General features: G+C 45.9%; 1 protein-coding gene across 5 annotated transcripts in view; it reads left to right on the top strand.

The window, feature by feature from the left end:
* The window catches only part of TRPM8 (transient receptor potential cation channel subfamily M member 8), a 120944-nt gene that overhangs the window by 43819 nt on the left and 52848 nt on the right, over positions 1 to 24277 (top strand). The window contains exon 1 of one of the 5 annotated variants that reach the window (XM_086898935.1): positions 3933 to 4037. The exons of 1 other annotated variant lie outside the window; for it this stretch is intronic. The gene's annotated coding sequence lies outside the window, so the exon portion shown is untranslated. Of the gene's footprint in view, positions 1 to 3932; positions 4163 to 16856; positions 17065 to 24277 lie in introns of those variants that run through there. 3 more of the 5 variants (XM_086898934.1, XM_023930570.2, XM_086898936.1) reach the window with 3 other exon arrangements.

The raw sequence follows: 24277 nt of genomic DNA, 5'->3' as shown, positions 1-24277 counted from the left end.
GTGCTCATTATTGCACAGAATAAATCTCTCAAACTCTGCACAGAAATGGGCAGAGCAGAAGACAAGCTGACTCTCTTATTTCTAGACTCAGCAACATATCAAGGCTTTAAGAGTGGCTGCTGCTTGCACTGTGAAGAAAGGTGGTCCTTCCAGCCTTTCCCAGCAAGGTGACATTGTCCTGTCCCTAAGGGGACTGTTGGAGCTCTAAAGTATTTGAGTGGGAGTCTGTGACTTGAGGTTTCACTTGGTCCTTGCTGGATAATACATCCCAGCTGGGGCATTCCTATGACACTTAAACCATTTTGCTGTTGCCCAAAGAGTCTGGGGACTCCCCATCCCTTCAAGTGTTCAAGACTGGACAGGGCTTGGAGCAAACTGGTCTAGTGGAAGGTGTCCCTGCCCATGGCAGGGGGTGGAATGAGATGAGCTTTAAGGTTCTTTTTAACCCAACCCAATCAGGGTTTCTGTGATTTGCTGTAATATAATTCCCCTTATTTTCTCTCTTGCCAGGGTTTCCTGCAGAAGCTTTGTATAAAGCCAAGCCTCTGGCTGGGGTTGCTCCAAAACCATTCATCATCTTTTACCTGGAAAAGGATGTGTCTTAATACCATCACATCTTCGAGGGCTTTGAGCCCAAAGGTGTCTGTGCTTGTGGGCTCTTGACAGGTGAACTGAAGATTGTGAAGAGATAAGAAGCAGGTGCACTTCTCTGCAGGTTCTTCTGGGCTACCTGATGGCCCAGGAATCCTTGAGTTCCAAAGGTTGGAAAAGACCTTTCAGATCATCTAGTCCAGCCACCAACCCAGCACCGTGTTCACCACGTCCTCAAGTGCCTCATGCACATGGCTTTTGACGGTGACTCCATCCCTGTCCTGGGCAGCCTGTTCCAACGCTTTACAAACCTCAGTGTTACCTTCTGGGTGCAACTAATAATTAGGATTTATGGTGTTTATGTAAGAGTTGTGAAGAGGAGCTGTCTTTGTTGGCAGTTTAGTGTTGTCAGGCCTTTGGCTGAGTCACACACTAGGAAAGGAGGCATCTGGCAGCAGCAAACCCCACTTTTGTTCTGTTCCTCACAAATAAGCTTTTGTTTACCTTGAGGTTTTCTGAGGTATTATTAGTCCAATTTTTGTTCTTAAACCTTTCCTAGGGGAAAAGTGGGTTTAAAGTGTGATTAGAAAGCAATTTGGGTTTATTTTCCATTCAACTGTGAGTCAGTTGACTGCATTTTGTGACTGCATACAAAGGCCTTAATTTCAACTCTGAGTAAAAGGGGATTATTTTTGTGCTGTCTCTGTTCAGCTTTAGAAAAGGAGCTCAGTGAGCTCTCCTGACTCAAGGTGTGCAGTGACTTGTGTGAGAATGCAGCTGTGGTTAAAGCTACCACTCAGGACATCTAAGATAAGACTCTTGAAATAAAACTGGACCCCTTGGCAGTATCAGATCCCCTGCATTGAGGAATCTGCAGTTAAGTCAGGTACTGAGCTTACTTGCTGTGGCATCTGGCATAGATCCATCATTGCTTAGCTGGAGAGCTGAGCCAGCCACAGGAAGCTTTTGGAAACAAAGAGGGGTGAAAAAGGACTTGTCCTACAAATGCATAAAATCTCCACTCTTCAAACAAGGGTGTGTAAGTGGCCAGCATCTTTTCTGGAAATTTAATCACATTTTTTATGAATTGACCCAGAGTGGCATCATCTCTGTTGCCCACACATGTGTCCAAAGCTGATCCAGATGCTGCTCAAGGCAGGTTCCCTTACACATTTCTTTGGGGAGGGATGTATTTGAGCTCTGAGAAATGCACATCAAAAGCTCCAGATAATCAGCATTCCCCTCCAGTGAGGAGAAGATACACTCTATGTTATTGGCATTTCCATAAGTCCCAGAAAGGGTTTGGGGGAGGCTTGCCAGCTGTTCCCTGGTGAGGGAATGGAAGAGGCTTCAAGACTGTTTCCTGCATGAACTCGATTCCAGCCCTGGTCCTACCTCAGAGACACAGTTGTAACTGGTGGGGCAGTGTCACTATATGGGTTTTGTCTAATCTCTCAGGTATCCTCAGTTTAAACTCATGTTGTTTAGGCTGGAAGGGATCACCCAGCCCAAAACTGCTGCTGCAGCAGCGTCAGAGAGCAGCCTGTCCAGTTGGGATCTGAATATCCCCACAGCTGGAGATTGCACAACCTCTCTGGAGGGCCTGTTCCAGTGTGTGACCAGTCTCATGGTCAGAAAGGGTTTTCTTGTGCTCAGATGGAATTTCACATGTGTTTTTGCCTCATTCCAAGTACTATCAGGTACTTGGGCATATTGATATGATCATCCCTGAGCTTTTCTCCAGGCTGAGCAGTCCCTGCTCTCTCAAACTGTCCTCATGTGAAAGATGCTTCAGTCCCTTCATCCTCTTTTGGTCCTTTGCTGAATTTTCTTCTATAAATCCATTATCTTGTACAAGGAGACCCCACATTTAACAGCACTCCTCCAGGTGTAGCTTCCCTAGTGTTGGGTATGGAGGCAGGATCACCTCCCTCCCCATCCTTCAATCTCTGCAGAAAAGGAATGAAATTGTGCCTTTCATTTACAACTGTAGTAATCATTAAGAACACCAACAACAAAAAAAAAAAACCAAAACACCACCCCAAACCCAGTTGTGTAAAAAAGTCTTATTTCCAATGCAACTGGGGTATGGTTTTAAAAATACTTTGATGCACAGACTTCTTGTATCAGAAAAATACAGGGAAAGAGAGGGAGAGAGTGGAAACTACTGAATATAGATTTTTCTGAGTGGTGTGCATTGCAGTGATGGGCTGTAGGGGGGTAAAATGCATTTGTTTTATGAGGAAATAACTATGGAATGGGCAGCAGGGGAAGAGGAGTGCTACAGGAATAAATGGCCACAACGAATTGAAAATTCAGACTCTGGAAAGAGTGAGAATTTGTTCTGGCTAAATGAATGGGTGGAAAATACTATTGTCCAAAAGTGTAAACTCAAATATTGCTATTTTTAGACTTGTTATTCCTGTTTTGTTTTTTTTTTTTTCTCAGTGTGTTACTTTGGCTCTAGTGACCTGGAGGTGTGACTTTGTAGATGCCTAGAGATATAGCAGTCAAACTTCCTTTGCAGAGCAGTCTTTGCAGTGACAGCACCACTGGTGTGATTTTCTGTGCCACTCAACCTATCCCTCAGCAGCTTTCTTACCATCACCTTTCAGGCTTTGCTCTGGGTAAGTAACAGACTCCCAAGATCAATGGAACATTTCTTTTTTTATGCAGAGAATGGCAGCTTTGTTTGCCAAGGTTCCTGCTTCCTTTGCCATCAGTTTAACCTGTGGAATCTGCAGCATTGATGTAAATTTGCCTTCCTTGAGACCTTAATTTCTATTCAGCTGCTGTCATAGAAGCAACAGAATTCTCCCCTGTGAGGGTGGTGAGGCCCTGGCATAGGTTGCCCAGAGAAGCTGTGGCTGCCCCTGGATCCCTGGAATTTTTCCAGCTTTGACAGGGCTTGGAGCAACCTGGGGCAGTGGAAGGTGTCCCTGCCCACGGAATGAGATGAGCTCTAAGGTCCCTGCCAACCCAACCCATTCTGTAATTCCAAGCATTCATTCCAGCAAGTGTTTACCGGCTACTCCATCTAAGTTGCGTATTTCCAGATTCTGACTGTGTTTCAGCTGGAGAGCTTTAACAGTGGAGTCCCCCACCTCAAACCTGCCTTTTGAAAGCACTGTTATATTTAGCTGTTTTTTTATTACTGGCAACTTCAGCAGTTGAAATTGGACCTTGGGGCTTCAAAGCAGCTGCTTGGTTAAGGAAGCATTGCTGAATAAAAGCTCCCTGCTCCGCTCCCCTCCCCCTGCTTTACTACACTCCCAGCTGTGTGAGCCCAGCAGCAAGGAAGGGAAGTTGGCCTTGAAGTGAATCTAAAGAGGAAAGAGAGTGGGAAGAGGAGAGGTGGAGTCAGCCGGGGAAATGCAATAGCAGCCCGCAGCGTGGGAAGATGAGAAAGCAGCAGCAAAGGCACTGATGGTTCAGTCTCTGTGCGGGTGAGCTCCGCGGAGCAAGGGCTGAATAGAGGGGAGGACCAAGGAGTTTAAAGAGGGAGCACACTCAGTGAAAAGGCAGGGATTATACTCCTGTTTCTTTCTGGAGTAACAATCAAAGGGAAAAGGTAAGGGGTACAAGGAGGAAGCGAGGGAAATCGGTGCCGAATTCTGCTTAAAATGCAAACCTTTAATAAGCAAGGGGTTGTGATAGCTGAAGGGCGCTTGGAAATGTCTTTGGTGTGATGCAGGAGGCAAAGAATACTAAACAGGGTTGTGAAAATCCTGTAGGCATGATACTCTTATTTCATTATATTCTTATTTGGGTTGTGTAACTGTGCTCTAAGCTCTCCCTGGCAGTACTTGTTTTAATCCTTAGTGCAGCTCAAGTGTTACTGTATTTCATGGTATGAAAGTGACTGTCACATACATTTTTTTTTACTTAACTTGTTTTTCCTAAGAGATTAACAGAAACCTGAAGACAATAGGATGATATTTACTTTCTATAGCATTCCTGCCTTCAGTAGAGAATAGGGTGGCTCTTAGCCAAGTTTAACATGTTCAAGTTGAACTCCATGTATTTTAGGAAGCTTTTGGTAAATAAATCAGTTTTAAAATGCACTGAGTAAAAATATCAGGCTTAGGTCACTTTGATCTCCTAAAAATGACTTGACTGCAACTTTGAAGGCTTGGAGGGAGTTGAAAGTATGCAGAAAAGGAAAGAAAATTGGGGTAAAACTTTGTTTATATCTTTTAGGGCAGTGCAATACCTACTCTGCAGTCCCGTTTTCTCAGACCACTGTGGGTGCAGTTAGTCCTTGCAGTTGCTAATGGCTCTCACCTTTCAGTGAGGGAGCAGGTTTTGCTCCCTTTGAACCAGGAGAAGGTGGAGCACGGAAGTGTCTGGCTCAGCTTTTTCATGGTGCTTGAAGTAGACCCTCAGTGTGGGGCCCTGTGCCTCAGCCAGCATCTTACCACAGAAACATCCCTTTTATCTGAGATTTATGAGGCTGGCAGTGGGGTTGGGGTTGAGTGGTTGTGCAAACAGGGTGGCCACTGGGACAGGGCTGGTTTTCTGCTGTGCAGTAGTGCAGCTGTGTCTCCCCTTGGTTACCAAACCCACAACTCTTTAGGTAGTCCTGGGTAACAGCAGTGCTTTGCTTACCCTTTCTTTCCTTTGGCAGTGGTAACAGACCAGTGACTCACTAGAAAAGACACAAAACTTTCTTCCAAAGATTTTCAGAATTTAATGTGACTCTGAACTTCATTCTGCCAGCCAAGAACTGCTAACATGCTAGATCTTTCTTGTAGGCTCCCTTTGGGTACTGGAAGGCCACAATTAGGTTACCCAAAGCCTTTTCCAGGCTGAACTATCCCAATTCTCCCAGCCTTTCCCTGTAGCAGAGGTGCTCCAGACCTCTGATTGTCTCTGTGGCCTACTCTGGGCTCACTCCAGCAATTCCACATCTGCTGATGGAGCCTGGGCTGCAGGCAGCTCTGCAGGTGGGGTCTCACCTGAGCAGGGCAGAATTCCCCCTCCCCTGCTGCCCATGCAGGGGGTTCAGAGCTGGGACAGGTCCAGCTCTTACCCACCAGGACCCCAGGTCCTTCTCCCAGGGCTGCTCCACCCCAGCCTGGATTAATTCTGGGGGTTGCCTGCACCCAAGTGCAGCACCAGCCCTTGGTCTTGTTAAACCCCATGAGATTCCCATGGACCCACTGCCCAAGCTTGTCCAGGTCCCTCTGGATGACCCCATCCTTCAGGTGTGTCCTGCCACTGATCTTGGTGAGCTCTGCATGCCCCGAATGAGCTGATGCTGTTGCATGGTTTATCTGCAGGTTTACATTTTCCCCTTTTGGGTCACCAGCTCTGTTTTCAGAGGAACTTGCTGTTTATCCTGATTTCTCTGTAGGCTCAATGAGCCCACACACTCCCCTCCCTTCTTGCCTGTGTGTAGCAGATCTACTCTGTGAGTAGAGCAGCGCTGCTGTAAGAGCAGCTCTCACCATGCTGCAGCTCAAGGCTTCATTTCCATATGGCTGGCTTAAAAGAGAACAGCTTTCCTTGGGCTTTCTCTTGTGGCAGAATGCCAGGCTCCCCCAACTTCCTGCTAGGGCTGTGGTAGCTTGCTGAATGATAGGATAAATCCACTTTTTTTCCCTTCCTTGGTAGCTCTCTGTTGAGGGCCTCTCTCTGACAGCCACCTTAGAAGCCTTGAAATGCATAAGAGTATCAAAGTGTGACGTGAGAGAATAATCTACATAATCAGATTTTTAGGTTTATCTGGGCTTTTTGTACAGTAAAGGCCATGTATGACATGTTCAGTGCTGAAATCTGGACTGTGACCTCTTCTTTTCATCCCTTTTTCTGTTTATTTAATCTGCAAAAAATGTCTCCTTTTGGCCTAACTGGCATGGAAAGAAGTATTGGAGGCCAGAGGAGAATTTGAAGTGATTCTTCAAGTGGCAAAGGCCCAAAATAGGGCCCTAAAAATCCACCTCATATTTTGGGCCTTTTTTTTTTTTTTAAGACAGAGTATCTATGCTAGGCAGAGAGGTACCAGATGAGAAATGAAAATCTGGTCTGATGAGGTTTCAGGAGACTGTGGACCCAGGTGAGTCTGGGTTTGGATGTTATCCATTGAAATCAGGCTTGGCTGATTTTAAAGAAGGATTTTGATGGATGGGGCTGTACCGTAGGTGCACTCAAGCTGTGGGTACACCTCTCCACAACATTCTCTCTTTGCAGTGGTCCTGGTAGTGCTGGACTGGGCAGCAGAGTGCTGCCTCTCCTGGAGGGATCAGGAGCAATGAGGTCCATTTTCTGCTGGGTGATTTCAAATTTGATGTAACCCAGTGAATTGCAGCTCAGACTGCACTCACACTGACTTGCCCTTGAGGTCTCAGAGCAGATGGTGAGAAGGTAAAAAAGTAATTCTGACCAAGGCAGGGGTTGGCAGCCTTTGAGATGAATTTTTTTAACAAACAACAGCATGAATGGGCACAAAATTCAGGATGCCATAATGTTTTGTGACCTATTAGATTAGGATTATGATAACTAGTGTTTAATAGTGCCTGACTGCCTCAGGCAACCTGGGGAAGGGTAAATCCAGAGTCATCCATCTGTGCTTTGCTGGAGCTGCTCTTGGGGAGGATCCTGCAAGTTGTATCCTTTGAGGGAGCAAGGAATGAATATACAATGATTTCTCTAGTGGAACTTGTTTGTGAAAGGCTGGCTTTTCCCAGGAAAGCACATTCAGAAATAGCAGCCAGCCCTCTCTAGCCACGGAGCATATGTCTGTAGGCTCAGCTTTGAAGTTCACCAGTTGCTGCAGCTTCTCCAAAGAGGTTAAAATGCTTCTGTAATGGAAGTGACCTGAGCACTTGGGTTCATTATTGCATTCCCCACCTCTAGGCTGCTGCTTGGAGTCTAAGGCATTTAAATGAGTTGTCCCAAATGGAGTCCTTAAATTCTTCAGTGCCTCTGATGCCAGTGTGGGAGAGCTCAGCTGTGCTTCCTGGGCTGGTTCTGTGTCCCCAGCGAGCAGATCCTCACAGCTTGAGCTGCGTGTAAACCCCACTGTGAGCACTGCACATTCTTTCCTATGCCTTCCCTTCTCATCTGGCTTATTCCTCAAGCCCTTTTATTTGGCAGAGCTTTACCAAAATGCATAGAAATGAAGCTTCTTCTCACCTCTGCAAGGTCTTGCTTCAGCTAAAAAAACTGCATTTATTTTTCAGCTCTCCTGAGCTGAATGTTTTCTTCAGCAACATGGAATGACTCCAGCTTTTGGCTAAAGTCTGTGTTAGGCCATTATAGAAATTAGGCAGCTGCCCAAAAGTCTGCCAAGGGGCAAAACCTACTTGCCATTAAAGCTTTTAACAAATGAGATTGGTAGGTAAGCCCATGACCACCTGGGCTGCTGTGCAACAGGATTCCTGTGGACATCAAAACCCTGAACAAGTCTGATGTTTTAGAAGTGACCTAATTAAAAATATAGCCAGTAATGTAATTATCATCAGGAAACAGCTCACCTTCTGTTGCTTAATTATACTTTCCTTGTTTACTTAGTCTGTTTCAAAGAAGCTGCCTTGGATGGCACACAGGGTTTCTCTTTAATTACTGTTGTATGGTAATTGTCATGTAATTATGCTGTTATGAATATAATGTGCATGTATTATGGTGGGGCAGTGATTTATGGTGTGTAAGCATATTTTTAAAGTGTTATAGATGATCTCCACACAGCCCTTTAATGACAGGAGTCTCTCACAGCCATGCAGTGTTTTAATTTCCCAGTGTTTAAGGTCTCCTGTAATAATGTTACTTCATCATCCAGTCAATACTAGGGGAATTACACTACTTGATTGTGGTGAGGTATTTAATGATCCTCATCATGCTTGCAAAATTTGCTAGTGCACAAATAAATTTAGCATCAGGATAGGACAAGGGGGAATGGCTTTAAGCTGAAAGAGTTGATTTAGATGTGATATTGGGAAGGAATCCTTCCCTGGGAGGGTGGGCAGGCCCTGGCACAGGGTGCCCAGAGAAGCTGTGGCTGCCCCTGGATCCTGGAAGTGTCCAAGACCAGGCTGGATGGGGTTTGGAGCAGCCTGGGATAGTGGAAAGTATCTCTGTTCGTGGCAGGGGGTGGCAGTGGATGGGCTTGAAGGTCCTTTCCAACCCAAACCATTCCATGATTGTGATGCTACCTTTGTATTAACTACTTTCCTAAGCAGGTCATCACCCCAAAGAGGTGACAGAAAAGATTTTGAATCCCTTACTCCAAAAAACTCCATGAGGGGTTGTAGCTCTGGAAATCTGAGCACAAAGGTGACATGGTGAAGTTATTGATGGCTGAGTGAGCACTGTAGCTTTCAGTTCCTTGCAGGTGGAAATTGGGGAGCACAGTAATTTGTGTTATTTTTAACCCTTGAGCAGAATTTAAATGTGCTTGTGGTGTTTTGTTTTGCTCCAGGATGTTTCTTCATAACTTACTATGCGAGTCCCCTGCTGCAGTGTGCTTTGTGACAGAATATGGATGCTGAATGTGAGAAAGCAGGCAGGGAGCTCAGTGTCTGTGTGAAACCAAGTCACAGAACTTTCTCAGACTGGCCTGAGAAGTGTGGCCTGAGAAATCATAAGGAAGAATCCAAACAGTCTCCTTGGAGATGGAAAACAACCTCTGCAGGTGTTGTTTGGATCCTTGTTGTTTTCTTGCAAGAAAACGTCAAGGGATGTTGTTCCTAATTGTCCAATGATAGTGATGTGTTGGTTTAATGACCAATGAGAGTTTTACCTCTCAGACCTGCCTATAAAAGAAGATTTGGAATAATAAAACTTGTTCTCTTGTGCAACTCAGAAGAAAGTCAGTGTTGTACTTCCAGAGGCATCCCTGATATAGTGTGACATCAGAACTTCTGCTTTATTTATTTGCATTTCTTTTTAAGGTGTTTTCAGAACTTTTGGGCTGTGTTGAAGGGACAACAAAAATTGTGGGCTATGTTTAAGTTCTGGTCCCTGAAACAGCAGTGAAACCCTTGCTGCCCTGGTGATAGCAGAGGGAAGCAGTCTCAGAGATTGCTGGCTGGTGAAATAAACTGCACAGAGGAGAAGCACCCTCTTGGCAAGACCTTGTAGAGTGAGTACTTTGTGATGTGTGACTGTAAATTGCCTGGGAAAGGCTCTCTGAGCACACTGTACTTCCTGGAATTAACATTTTCATCCTGGATTTCTGTGACACATATTGTACAAATGAAAGTTTTATCAGGAAAAATAAATCTTCAGTTTTGTGCCAATGCACAAATGTTACTCTTGTGTTATATTCCCAAATTTAGCAAAACCAAAGTGACTGGAGAGAACTCAGCTGCATCTGCCTGTTTGTGATGGAACCAAGCATGAGGCAATGAAGTATGACTAAACAGAGCTGGCAAATGCATTTTTATCCAGAATTAAATTTGTCTGTGGGCTTTGGCTCACTGCTCTGCACAAAGGGTGAAACTGGCTGTGCAGAGGACAAAGAGCTCATCCCGAGCGCACGGAATTGCTCTGACACGCTGCACAGTGGCTTTGCTGAGGCTGGGTTTGCTGCAAACCTGCCAAGAGCAAGCTTGATAAGTTTTTAGTCCCAGCTCAGGCACCAGGCAGATAATGCAAGTCCCACGTTCAGTGTCCTGGTGGCTGCACAGAGCTGTGTTTGGAGCAGGGTAGATGATAACCAGGATCACCCTTTTCCTGCCCCTTACCCTTGTCAGGCTGGTTACTCACTGCTTTGCATCTTCCCCCTCCACCCTGAAGTTTTTGTTGCTGGAAATGACAGCAGTGCTGAAGTAATTTTATCCTTTTAATGTTTTGGGTTTTTTTCCTCGAGGCTTGTGTGTTTCCTGGTCTGTGGGATTCTGTCCCACCACACACACACAGAGCAGGTATTGGCACAGCACAGCTCCTGCAGTTTGCTAACCCAGCATCTCTGGTATGAAGCTTGCAGGAGACATGAACTGAGCCTTATAGGATGCTGAGCTGCCAGAACAGCCAAGGGCTTCCCCTCAAGGCTGGGGGAGCAGCTGCTTTTTTATATTGAGCCAAACTCTTCTCTTGTGCAATGTGCTGCCCTCTGAGGATGAGCAGGTTAATCCCTTACAGATGTAGGAGCTGTGCCCTCTGCACTGACAAACCAGTGTACCAGCCAGCTTTCTCCAAGCTGATCATCAAGCAAAATATCTGATTTCTGAACTCTGATCTGCTAGAGCTTCCTTTTCATCTGACATGGATGAACCTCTGCAGCAGGACAGGGGAGAAAACAAGGTGAAAAATCTTGTGGGTTTGGATAAGGGCAGGGATATCCTTCACCAATCAGTCATGGGCAAAACAGACTTGGCTTGGGGAAGATTAATTTATTGCTAATTAAACATAGAGCAGCATAGTAACAAACTAGAATTATTTTTTTCCCCCCACTTCCCATACAGAAAGTAAGAGGAAAAGGTTTATTGCCATTCTGATTTTTCCTTAGTAACAACCAGGACACATGAGCCTCTTCCCCAATACCTGAATAAATAATCTCCAATTTTTCACTCCTCTTCTACTCCTGTTGCTAAGCTAGAAAAGTGAAGTGTGAAACTCTGCTAAGAGGGCTCATTTACACTCACTGGGGTTGTATTGGCAACAATTAATTACAGCCATTGCCAGAAGTGACTTTAAAGCAGCATTTTTCAGGTGAAGAGCACTTTGAGCCCGCAGGAACCCCTTGCACCTGTAGTCCTTTTATATGGGAGAGGATCATCTCTTCCCTATTCATTCCTTTGTGGACTGGATGTTCTGCCAGTGGTGGGATGGTCACAGGCTCTCCACTGACTGGTTTTTGTGCTGTGATTATGTCAGTTTGTGTAGGAGTGGCAAAAACCATTATCTATTTAACAGGAGATGATCCATTCAGCTGCGGTGTCCAGAAATCTTAGGGGTGGGCTCAACTGGGAAAAAAAAGGGAGTTTTAACCCAGGGATGAAACTGGTGGGAAGAGGGGGTTAGGCAGCTTTTCCCAAACAATCGTTTGTCTGTTCTCTCCAGCAACCAAAAGCTTCATTTCACCAGCAGCCCTCCCACAACATATTTGCTGCAGCAAGCGCTGTGCTGTGACAAGCAGTGCCTTCAGAGAGCCTTGGGAATGATGGAGCAATTGCAGGGACCTGGCTGCTCTGATCAGCTGTCCTTGAACAAGGCTCCAGCCTGCAGTGCTCCTTGCTGGCACTCAGCATCTTCTGTTTACAGTGTGAGCTCCATCTTCTGCCCTGGGAAGAAAAATAAAGAGGAGAAGAGCAAGCAAGAAACAGCTGTTGGCTTTGCAGTCCTGCTCATTTTGATCCTTGCATCCTGCTGGTTGATTCCACCTCCTGCCTCCAATGCAAGGATCAAGCTTTCCCAAATTCTCTTACACAGGTTATTAGAATAAACCTTCTATTTACTTTATAAATAATATTGGTGTAAACCCACTAAAATAAAGCTTTCTTTTTACCTCTACTCCTCTCAATTGCATGTTGCAGTAGCTTATAGCAGTGTAATAGTATGCAGCTGCAGGATTGCACCTTTCTGACCTTGGGAAATAATTCCTGGATGTCTTCCACATGGGAGTGATGCAGTTGTAGACACACAGTTACAATGTTTGGCTTGCTTCCTTAGCATCTAAAAGTTCCTGCAGTGTTCTTTCAGGTGTGGGTGTCCAATTGAAATCTCCATTCTGCTCCCAAATATCAAAATATGCCAAATAGGTCGCATGCAGCTGAAGCAAAAGATTTTTGTTTCCCTTCAATGGGAATTGAGGCTGAACACCTTTGAAACTGTTAGGATTTATATTCCCTCACCTTCCTCCAGTCATTTGCAATTCATGTGGCAGCCGGGTGATGAGTCTGCAAGTGTTACTTGGAAATCATTGAAACATTAAAAAAGAGCTTGAGTGTCTATTTTGCCCAAAAACTGTTTCTGTTTTATGAGCTCAGAACACAAGCTGCTGATGGAGTGAATTTGAAAACTAGGTCTTGCTCCATTCCCAGGGCTTTGCTCCCCAGAGGTGAGCTGGTTTTGAAGCAGGAGGTGTGTGTGTATTTGACACTAAAATAGAATAGTTTTGTTATTTGTTTCCTCTTGACCTTGAAAATAATTAGTTAGAACCTTTTGGGGAAACATTAACAGTATAATTTAACTAAAAGCAGGGATTTTTTTTTTTTTTTCCAGGCTGGCAGAAAAGAAAAGGGAAAGGTGTCCCTCCTGTGCAGGGGTGGAACTAAATGGTTTGTAAGGTCCCTTCCAATCCAAACCATTCTGTGATCCTGTGGAGAAGTCTGGTGATAACTGTGTCAATGAGATGCCTGTGGAAGAATAGTGATCTGAAGCAGTTTAAACTTTGAGGTTAATGCAGCTCAATTAGAATTATGGAAATATTTTTTCTTTAACTGAGAATGAAGGGATTTATTTTGAGCTCATCTTTCCTACAAAAAGCATTACCCTTAAGCTATATATCTAGACAAGAGATTTAGAAAAATAAGAAATGGGCAGAATTTATGAGCTGATGTACAGGATTTGTCAGCAAAAGTAGCTGCACTTTAATCAGATAGTCCAGTAACTGCATGCTGTGCATACAGAATCCCAGAATGATTTGGGTTGGAAGGGACCTTAAAGCTCACCCAGTCCCACCCCCTGCCATGGGCAGGGACACCTTCCACTATCCCAGGTTGCTCCAAGCCTCATCCAACCTGGCCTTGGACACTTCCAGGGATCCAGGGGCAGCCACAGCTTCTCTGGCAGGGCCTGCCCACCCTCACAGGGAACAATTCCTTCCCAATATCCCATCCATCCCTGCCCTCTGTCTGTTTAAAGGCATTCCCTGTGCCCTGTCCCTCCATTCCCTGTCCCCAGTCCCTCTCCAGCTCTCCTGGAGCCCCTTTAGGCCCTGCAAGGGGCTCTGAGCTCTCCCCAGAGCCTTCTCTTTGCCAGATGAGCACCTCCAGCTCTCCCAGCCTGTGGTGCTGGACCAGGTCCTGGCACAGGGATTTGAGGAGAGTCCTCCCGAAGCAGACCCACCTCATGGTTCCTTTGGCTCTGAGCAGGTGGCACCACTGGTGCCAAGTGTCCAGAACTGCCATGAGCAGATGAATCCTGCAAGAGGAGCTGCTCCATTGCTTTGCACCCCAGCCAGCTGCCAGCTCTTAGGTTTTTGTTTAAACACCAAGAAGTTTCCGTAGCTGACGGAGTGTTAACAGGCATGACCTCGAACTGGCTCAGACAAGCTGTTTGAAGAACTGGGTGTGAGCATTTTCTTTTAATGTAAGTTGCAAGTATTGACCAAACCACATCCAGTCTGCCCAGCAGTCTCATTAATAGTATTCATTAAGTGGATTCTAAATCAGAATCATCAGATCAACAGAAAAAGGATGAGGCTTTCACTTGTCAACAGCACAAACAGTATTAAAGTCTATCAGCTCTCCCTGTTGAGATGTAATTATCTGATTTTGTGCTTTTAAGTTGGTATCTGTTGTTTTGTTGAACTTGCAGCCACTGTTTTGTGAACCCTTCCCAACCATTACTAAATGTAAAGACTGGCTTCCAACTGGCTTAGGAGGATTTGGACAGCACTGGCACAGCTCAGATTTGAAGTTCAGGCCTAAAATACTTTAAGCCCTGTGTCAGATGTATTTTGAGTAGGGCTCAGTGCTGTATCACTTAACCTCTGCACCCAGGCTGGCATAAATCCTCTTTTTTTGACTTTTATGGGCCCAAACTGTCATAAATAATGGTGGCCAAACTGGACATTTGCTTTACATGCACTAATGGGTAATAAAGGAGGCAGGAAGAGTGAGTGAGCTCTGAGCAGTGCTGTGCCCAAACCAGAGAGAGGAGACCTTTAACCTGCTCTTAGACATGAAGGCCTTTCCCTGGCATATGCTGGACACAATCCCTTAGCCTGGAGTTAAGGAGGTGTGTTCAGTGGGACTTCAGTGTGTGGCTAAAGGAAAACAAAAAGGTAGCAAGAGATGGAAAAAAAGGAGAAACCCAAGCCCTGTTTAGCCCTGGCCATGCTGTGCTCATCATTCCCAATGGAGTTTGTGCTTCAGCACAGGCAATAGGTGGACCTGTTGCAGACTCTTGTCAATTAATGCAGCTCCTAGGATTTAAGCTGGATCCCTTTTCTGTAAATAGGAATGAACTGTCAGTCTTAGTCTCCTGTCCTGTAGAAAAATACATGGAGTTTAATTCCTCACTTCAGCCACAGCATGTGAATATAACAATTATACCAAAATTTTTGTGTGTTTTGGCACTCTAGTAGTGTGCCTAAGTGTGGCTAAGCACAAGTAACTGCTTTTGATGGAGTAACTTGAGTCAGTGGCATTCTGGAGGAGCTGGGGCACTGCTCTGCTGTGCTGTCCTCCAGCAGGTTTAGATTTTAGTGGCTATGACAACAACAAAATGACAATTTTCCTCTTGCTCTTCCAGGTAAGCTGCTTTTTGAGCTCACAGCTGAAGTGCTGGGGAGCTCCCTGCCTGCATTTGGAGGAGGATTCCCATCTCTTATCAAGTGGAAAAGCTTAGCATTAGAGCAGTTAGTGCTGTAGTGAAAGGGATTTGAAATGTGTTTGCTCTTCCCTTCTGCTCTTGGGGAGCTGTGAGGAGGAAGCCCCTGCTGCCAGCTGGAGAAACTGTTTGGCCAGTGATGTGCATCTGATGGCACATCTATGAGCTTGTCCTCCGAAAGACTGAAAATAAAACAAAAGATTAGAAAGAAATCCAGAGGGCTGCTCTTACAGATTTGTTGTGGCTTTCATTTGGGCTCCTGGGATGCACAAAGTAAAATGTGATTTGATTTCCAAGGAAGGCAGAGGATAAGGGAAGCCAAGAAGGCCTGCCTGGGAAAATCTGCTCTGGTGGTACAAGGGGACACGGGACAGGGCAGTTGGAGACATAAAAGGGTTGTTTCTCCTTCAGGGATAAACAGCCCTGACTCAGGATTTGGTACTTGGAAAGTAAGACTCCTTCTAGGTGGGTGTGACGTTCTGGATCAGAAAACTTAGGCTGATCTCAGCGGAGAAGAAAATATCTTTGTCAAGTGAAGAACTTGGTGGAGTGGCTTCAGGCAATGCTTCTGAATTCAAGCAGTAAACACCTTGGCATAGGTGATGACTTTGCTGCTCCTCAATTGATATCTTGGAATTGATAATCTTGGGGCCCTTTTCCAGCCTTAGTGATTCAAAAATTCTGTGACACCATTAACCAAAAGCCTTGAAAAGACTGGCTGAAACAGCAGGGACTCGGGGAAGGAAAACAAACAATGGCAACTGTGAAGCAAACAAGGAAAGAACAATCACAATCTGATCTGGACAAGGAATTCAGGCTGGCTCTGGGATGGGATGGTGTGTGAGCAAACAACAGCCCAGAATGTGCTGGGCTCTGTTCCAGCCTGAGAGAGGGAGACAGCTCTTCTTCCCAGACTGAGACCAGGTTTGGCTGGGAATGTCCCCTGCCTCTCAGCTTTGGTGGGATAAATGACGTTGGAAGCTTGATGATCACAAACACTCCATAGTCATGGGCACTTCTAGGTAGTAGGCACTGTCAGGTAGTAGAAAATGAGCAAAGTCAATTAGCAGAAAATGAAATAGCGCATCTGTTGCACGTGGAGGGGCTTGGATTTCTGAGCTGCCACATCAGTGCCATGTGTGTGTGAGGAGGAAGCTCTCTGGATGGACAGCAGAGCAGTACAGGTTTTAAATTCCTATTTCTACAGATGCACAAAGGCACCAAATCTTGGCTTAAAAGCATCATCTGCTTTGCAAGCTTGGAATGTAAACAAGAGTTTCAACTTTTAATGTTTTCAGAGGAGATGGGCAGATGGTGACAGCACAAGGGGCAATGGTTCTAAAGTGCCAGAGGGCAGGGTTAGATCAGGTGTTGGGAAGAAATTCCTCCCTGTGAGGGTGGGCAGGCCCTGGCACAGGGTGCCCAGAGCAGCTGTGGCTGCCCCTGCATCCCTGGGAGTGTCCAAAGCCAGGCTGGATGGGGCTTGGAGCAGCCTGGGACAGCAGGTGTCCCTGTCCACAGCAGGGTTTGGAACAAGATGAGCTTTAAAGTCTCATCCAACTCAAAGCATTCAGGGATTCCAGAATTCTACAGGCAATCACGGACACAAATCTAACCACTCCGAGATGCTGAGCTGTGCTGTTGTGATGGAGCACGGCTGCAAAGCCCGGGCTGCTCCCTGGCTGGGGTGCCAGCTTCCCTTAAGCTGTAATCCTCTTTTTATCTCCAGCCCTCACTCAAGTCTGTCGGTAGTAGGCTGCTCTGTTGTAGAGGAATAACCTTGTTTCCTCCCCCTGAAGCCTGATGAGCTGCTGACAGCCCCGTGTCAGCTGGTTTGTAGCTGGGCTTTGTTAAACCCAGGCGCTAATTCCCTTCGGTTCATCCTCCTGACTGCACTGAAAGCCATCAAACAGCAGGCGCCCGAGCTCTGCCTGGGATTTGTTTGCAAATGTAGACACTTAATGGTGAAAAAAGGTATGCCAGCACTTCTCAGCCTTGGGGGGAGTAGCTAAAGCTGTGCCCTCAGCACTTTGAAACTGTAATTAAGAGTCTGAGTTCGGGAGTGCTGGGCTGATGAAGCCTGTTAGCCTGGCAGGGGAGAGGGGTTGTTTTCCCTGTCATGTCGAGGATTGTGACCTGATTACCTGTTTGAACATTCGGATACGATGGGTGATGGGTGCCGTGGCTGAAGATGCGCTCTCAGTTTGGGGGGTCACTGTAATTGCTGGCTCTTGGTGTCGGGTTTTGCTGCAGGGACTCGGTGAAGTCCTGGAGATCCCGATGTCTCTTCTGCAGCTTGGAAAGGAAATGAAGAGCAAAGCTGTGCGGTTCATTCATTCATGGGCTGTGTTGCTGCTGCAGGATCCCAGCGCCACCCCAGCAATGTGTGAGATGAAGGAGGAGAAGTTTGTGGCCACTGCTACCAGAATTTAATTTGGCTTAGGTTTGGTCTGTAGCGCAGAGGAATATTCAAGCTGATGGAGAAGGAGGGTCTGTAGTTAAAGAGCTCTTAAAATAAAATTAGATTAGATTAGATTAGGTTAGATTAGATTAGATTAGATGGTGAAGGAGTCCTGTTGGAGTGGGCTCTGATTCCCTGTAGTGTTTGAAAGCCCTTCCTTTATTGCCTGCTGCCAGAATCCTCTGAGAAGGTTCATGCTGAACCTGTTGGGGGCATTCTGATCCCAGCCAGGAAGGCTTCAGGGATTTAGCTGCTTTGCTGCACCAGGAGGATGGAGGTGAAGAGACAGTGTGAGTCCAAGAGGTTCACACAGATGTGCTGGAGACACTCCTGGCACGCTCCTTTGCTGTAACTCAGGCCAGAACTGTCCTGGTTGGAGTGAAGATCCTGGTCTGTGGGTGGAAGTCCCAGGTGGGGCTCCTCAAGGCACTAAATGTTCATTCTTTTCTGGTTATTGACCTCCCCCAGGTGAGGAAGGGACTGTTGCTGGTCCCTGCTGCTGTGTCAGTTCTTTAGGAACAGTCTCATTCCCAAAGGGGCAGCACAAAAGCACTGACATGCAGGGGAATCCCTGCTGCAGCTGCAACAAGCTTGAAAAATCAGTGCTCAAAATTACTAGGCTTTCCTTTAAAGTAATTTATGCTGAACTGGAATTTTTTCAGATTGTTGTATAGATATTCATTTGGAAAACTCAGGGATTTAATATAAAGATAATGGTGGGAGCAGACTGTGTTTCTCTAAAGGATATAACAGCAAGGTAATGATGCCTGTCTAGCTGTCCTAGTATGGATGGGATGGAGTCAGTTTTCCTCACAGCAGCCTGTATGGTGCTGTATGTTTGGATTTGTGGGTGATGCAGTGTTGGTAAGACTGGGGTGTTTTGGCTGCTGCTGAGCTGTGCTGGGCACAACCAGGACACCTGACCTGAACCAAGCAAAGGGATATTCCAGTGCTGCATGAGGATTACAGCAGGTTGCCCAGAGAAGCAACCTTGGATGGCTGCCCCTGGATCCCTGGAAGTGTTCCAGGCCAGGTTGGACAGGGCTTGGAACAACCTGGGATAGTGGAAAGTGTCCCTGCCATGGCAGGGGGTGGAATTGGATGAGCTTTAAGGTCCCTTCTGACCCAACCCATTCTGTGATTATATGATGATGATGTGCTTAGCATAAGCAGCTAATGGGAAATAGGAGGAAGGGGGCGATGTTTAGGTAAAATTTATCTTCATAGGGAACAACATGAAACCTTGCATCTAAAAATCTGCACATATTCCATATTGCTTCTTTGATACTAGAGCAAAATTGAGGCAGAATTACCTGCTGCACATTCCTTCAGCTGCACTAATAAACATTTCCCCAAGCCTGACCTCGGGTGCAAGCTACATTCTTCTGTGAGAATGTTTGCTGTAAACAATGTACTTGTTATCAGGGAAGTTAAAAAGAGCCTTGTTGGATCCAGAAGGGAATGAGCACTTGCAAAAAGATAAGCGTCCAGCACCAAAACATCAGCTACACTGACAGGAACGTGGGAATTACTTGAGATGTAAGGGCTGTGTGTGGTTCTTCCTCTAGGTTTTTTTTTTAAGGCTTGGTTGGTATGCTGGCCACAGCAACCCAGGGCATCTTGCAGAATTCCAAATCCTTAGTTAAATGCAGCTGCACTCTGTGAGAACTGCTTTTTCTGGCAGTTAAAAAATAAAAAGGGGAGGGGAAGGGGAAAGGAGAAGAGATGGTCCAAAAGAAAACCACAGAGATAGAAAGGATTCTGATAAAAAGGAATGGCTTATTAAAGGGATGCAGGAGGAAGGAGAGTAAGAAGAGATTGTCTCATGTGAGATTTTGTATGGAGTACTTGGGGGAGAGAACTGCTCCAGGGCTGGGTGGTTGAATCTGTTAGGTTTTTTCTTTAATCTGGGGAAAAGGGAATTGCTACAGTGCCTGGATCAGTATTAGACACTGGACAGTAGCAGGGAGACTTGTATGGAGCAGAAAATGACAGGACACGTGTCTGTAGCTCACTCTGCAAGAAATGGCACATCTCTGTATCTGTCTCAAAACTGAAGGCTGAACCACATTCATGGTCTCACACCGTAGGAGGGTGGACTCCTTTCAGTGCAAAGGAATCACCTGGTATCTGTTGGTTTTTACTTTTTGGGTTTTTTGGTGAATAGTTTCATCATTTCAGGTGTTTTCTCATGGCAGGAGCTCATGATTCCTCCACCAGCAGCACGTGTGGGGTTCTGCCTCTTGCTTGCTAATGTCTGCTTAATTTTTTTTCACTTGCATGAAAAGGCAGCCTAGCAAATTAGAAGCACTTTGTAGGCATTATGTTGCTCTTAATTATGTAGGAGCCCAGACACTATTCACAACAGTAATAGGGAAACTACCAAAGCAAATGCAGCAGTCTGAAATGCCAAATTCAGGTCTCAGCTCTTGAATGCAGCTAAATTCACGAGTGGGTGCTGTACACTGTAAGTGTGGGGTCCATGCTTCCTTGAGTGGTTCCCAGGCTTTATCCAGTGCATGCATCCAGGATTAGAACTGTGTTTGCAGCTGGGCTCATACATGAGCTGGGAGCCAGGGCAATCACCAGGGTCTGCACTGAGATTTGGTGTAATCTCACCAAATTTGTCCCCTGTAACTTTTTAAAAATTATTTTTATTTCTTATTTCTTTCTTCTTGATTCTGCTGCTGTGCTTTTTCTGCACTTCACTTCACTCTTGGATTTCTCAGCTCCTCTGAGCTGAGCTCCTTGGGGATACTCCCTCACAGGGAGTCCCTCTTATCTCAGTCCTCCAGGTCCGAAGAAAACTCCAGAGCTCGTTAGGATCTTGTTTCTCGTGTTTATTAGGGTGTTATCACAAAACTTGGCAGGTCTCTCCAGACTCTCTGCATAAGTTCAATTCACCACAACCTGGCTCATTTTGTTCTGATGGTACAAAATGGCCTTGTGGCTCACTTTGGACTTTGAAGGCACAAAATGGCCCTGAACTACACAGTTCTTTAGTCTTTATACTCATTCTTATCCAATTAACAATAGACACACATATTATTTTCCTTAATGACCCAATGACCCATCATCTGTGTGCTGCACTGTGGCATCTTCTATCCAATCACTTACTATTACCCAAAAACCTCTAGGAGAAGAACATGAAGAAGAAAGAAGAAGAAACAATGTTCTAAATCTTCCATTTTGCCTTCTGCTTTCTAAACTAAACTCTAAACTTTTAACTTTTTCACTAGTGACTTAAGAAAACTCTCTAATCTACACACTCACACTTTTAGCTTTTCTATCTAACTTTAACGGTTGTTTTAATGTATCACTATGAAAACATGCCCATAAATTTCATGTTATATGAAATTCAGTGTTCTCCTGGATCTCAGAGCTAAGTATCAGAAACAAGGGCACACACTCTTGTGTCTCCAACTGCAGCAGTCCCCCAGGGGGAAGGTGAATTGCTCCTCCTGCACCAGGCCTGCTGAGAAGTGGGTGACACCGCTGTCAGTGTGACTCTGGTGTTGTCAATTATCCATCTCATGGCTTCAGCCTGCCCCAGGCTCCTGGGGTAGCTCTTTGTCAGCCTGTTCCTGCAGCTGACAGCCTGGAGGCGTCAGGAGGGGAGTGCCAACAGTCTGCTCCTGAATTCTGGCACTCAGAGCCCAGAGTTAAGGAGAAAGCAATCACTGCACAACACCCCTGCAGCCTTTTGGACCACATCCTCTCCAATTCAGGTGTTGTTCTGTAACACCTGGAGTGGTACCTCCTATGTGTTGCTTAAAGCCCAGCAGGTGTTGCAGGTTTTAATTCTAGGTGAGGTCTCAGTGAGTGCTTGCTGTTTTCTGTCAAGGATTTTTTGCCTGATGGCGCTAAGAGAGCCACCTTTACAATTCTCACTGCACACAGCCATGGCACTGGTCAGTTTTATTTTCTTTGCTGTTGCAGGCTTTGTTTTCATTCCATGGCTGAGGTCCATAGCAGAGAGAATTGCCCGGACACAGTCCTGGGATAAATTCATCTTCATTACAGAAGGTGAGATTTCTTAACATGAGAGCTCTGTGGTAATATTTACACCAGATTTAGATTTATATTAGGAAGAAATTATTGACTGTGAGGGTGGGAAGGCCCTGGCACAGGTTGTCCAGAGGAGCTGTGGCTGCACCATCCCTGGAAGGGTTCAAATCTGTTTGTTTTAGCTGGATTGACACAAAACTCTGGTGCCTTGCTGTCTGTGATTGAGGAATTGCTTTCCTTGTTTGCCACCTGGTAGTTTACCTGCTGGCAGCCTGGCTTAGAGGTGGGAAATTCAGCCTCGCTAGTGGCTGAATTTCCCACCTCTAGCAGTGCCAGAATATTGTTTGAGCCCAGGGACTTTAGGTAACCACGCCAGTGCCAAAGTCGATTGCAAATTCAGCAGGTCCTGACTGAGTTTTGGCATTCTGGTACTGGTCAGCCCCCAGACTAAGATCAGTCATCCAGCATCTGACTCTGGGCAGACATTCCAAGAGCAAACTCCTTTCTGCATTAAGTCTGCTCTGACCTTTTTTTTTTGTCATCCTGTAGCTTCTGAACTTGAAAAACATGCATTCTGATAACATTGTCCTTAGACATCCTGCTATAATGTGATACCTTCATGGATAACTGTATATTCACCTTCACAGAAGTAATACAAAAAAGATGCACTTGGATGGGGGTGGGGGGGGGAACACTCTTCTGCTTTCTATTTTGATCAGACTCACTGGATCTTTCCCAGTAAAGATTCTTCAGGAACTAGGAAAAGATTCCCACTATTCCTCTAGGACCGAATGCGCCACAGGACAAAAATAACTGTCATTAATATTGTATGCATATTTTGCCAGAGGATGGCAGTGTGGAAGGGTTTGAATTGCTCTGGGAATGCCTTTGTCTCAGCTGGGGAAGGAAAATGCCATCTGCTTTCACAGGCGTGTCAGCTCATGCACCCAGACAGCTCCACCTTCAGCCAAATCAGAAAAAATAAGGTTGGGGGCTGGTGGCTTAAATGGATTTAAGCTTAAAGATTGCCAAACCAGTGACCTGCCCCGACAGTGCTGTCTTTAAAGGAAGAATAATCCATAGAAGAAATCAGTTATTTGTTAAAATACCTGTATTTTATTTGTATGGGAAGGGAGAGTTAAATATATGTAAACCAAAACTGGGACTAGGGCACTAAATTGAATTTAGAGCACTACTCCAAAAAGTTCAGCTAGCAATCTGTGGGACTCTTGGGCTAATACATAAGAAAATAATAATGCAAAGTATGTGGGTTTTTTCCTATTTGTGTGTTCCATCAGCTTGTGTTGGTACAACCTTTAGAATATTTGTCAAAATATTCCTTGCCTGCTTCTCCTTTCAGCTTGCAGAGGTGGCATATATCTAGGCAAGAGACTGAAATAGATACGTACTAAATCTCCTTATTACCAAAGCAGTGGGATTATTCTGTCTGCAGGGCATTGATCTAGTGCTTGCAAACAATTCCATGTGCAGTTCAGACAAGTCCAGCTTCCCAGGAGCTATCCTGCATCTTGGGGCTCCAGATGCTGGCCAGTCCTCTGCCACTTGCTCTTACATGGCCACAGGAGGAATTTGGATCCACAGGGTGTTCCCAGGGTTGGGTTTGTGTCTGGCTGCCCCAGTTCCATTGGTTTTGGGGCAGCAGATACCAAGTGAACCTCGAGACCATGATCCAAGGTGTTTCCAGGGTCAGTTGTTGGTGCAGCCCCTCTGCCAGGGTGTTTGGGTGCTGGGCAGTGATCAGGTTTGCATCTCAGTGGGAAGCTGCTGCCCTCACCTGTGTGGTGCCTGGCAGGGGGGGTGTGTGTGAGAAATGTGGCCAAATCCTGCATCCAGCTGAATCCCAGTGACAGGAATATTGTGGCTCTCAAAATAGCAAGGAGTATCAGGAAAAAGAGGCAGGGGGATATCAAAAGCTGCTAGAGGGATTGTACAACAAAATTAAAACTTGAGGGGCTCAGAAGTGCTTAGCAGGGGCTTCCTGGTGCTGATAGCAAAGTGAAACCCCTTTCCTGTCCTTTGGAAGCCTAACTCCCTTGAAGACTGTCTCCAGTGGTGGTGTGTTTGTGAAACTTGTGAGCACTCGAGGCACTTCAGGCCGGTAAATACAGCTGCCAGTGTCCTCTGCAACCTGGGACAGCAACAAAATGCCTCAAACACCAGCAGAACCACAGCCAGGGCTGGGGTTTGCCATTTCAGACCCTTTCCTCAGGCCCCTGGGGATGCAGCAGCAGAGCTGGGTGCAGATAAAAGGGTCTATGGAAAACCCCAACCCAAGAGAGGGGATGGAGCAGGATCCTTCCAGGGCTGCAGACAGGAATTGGGGCTGTAGGCAAGGCTGCAGATGGGTCCAAGGGGTTGCCTGCCTTCCAGCTCAGGTCAGGACTGGGTGCCAGGCTGAACAGGACCCTCTGGACAGGACTGCAGGTAGAGGCTGCTCAGGACAGCTAGGGGCTACTGGTGCCATCAGGGTGCTGGTTCCTGTGGCTGTGCACTCAGCCAGCCTCCTGCTTCCAGCTCTGTCTTCACTGACTCTTCCACGTGCTGATAGTATTGGAACATTTGCTGTTTCCTGCACTTGTGAGAATGGGGAATGCTTCACAGGCAAATATTGAACAGGCAATGAATCTGTTTCTGACTTTCCACATTCAAGCAGTGTTCTCAGTATCACTTGGAAAGCAAGGACAAATTCAACAGCAG

Source organism: Cyanistes caeruleus, chromosome 7 (assembly GCF_971803275.1).
Source record: "Cyanistes caeruleus chromosome 7, bCyaCae1.hap1.1, whole genome shotgun sequence".
Classification (NCBI taxonomy): Eukaryota; Metazoa; Chordata; class Aves; order Passeriformes; family Paridae; genus Cyanistes; species Cyanistes caeruleus.
Note: the sequence above shows the minus strand (reverse complement) of the source record. Positions and strands in the feature narration are given on the sequence as shown.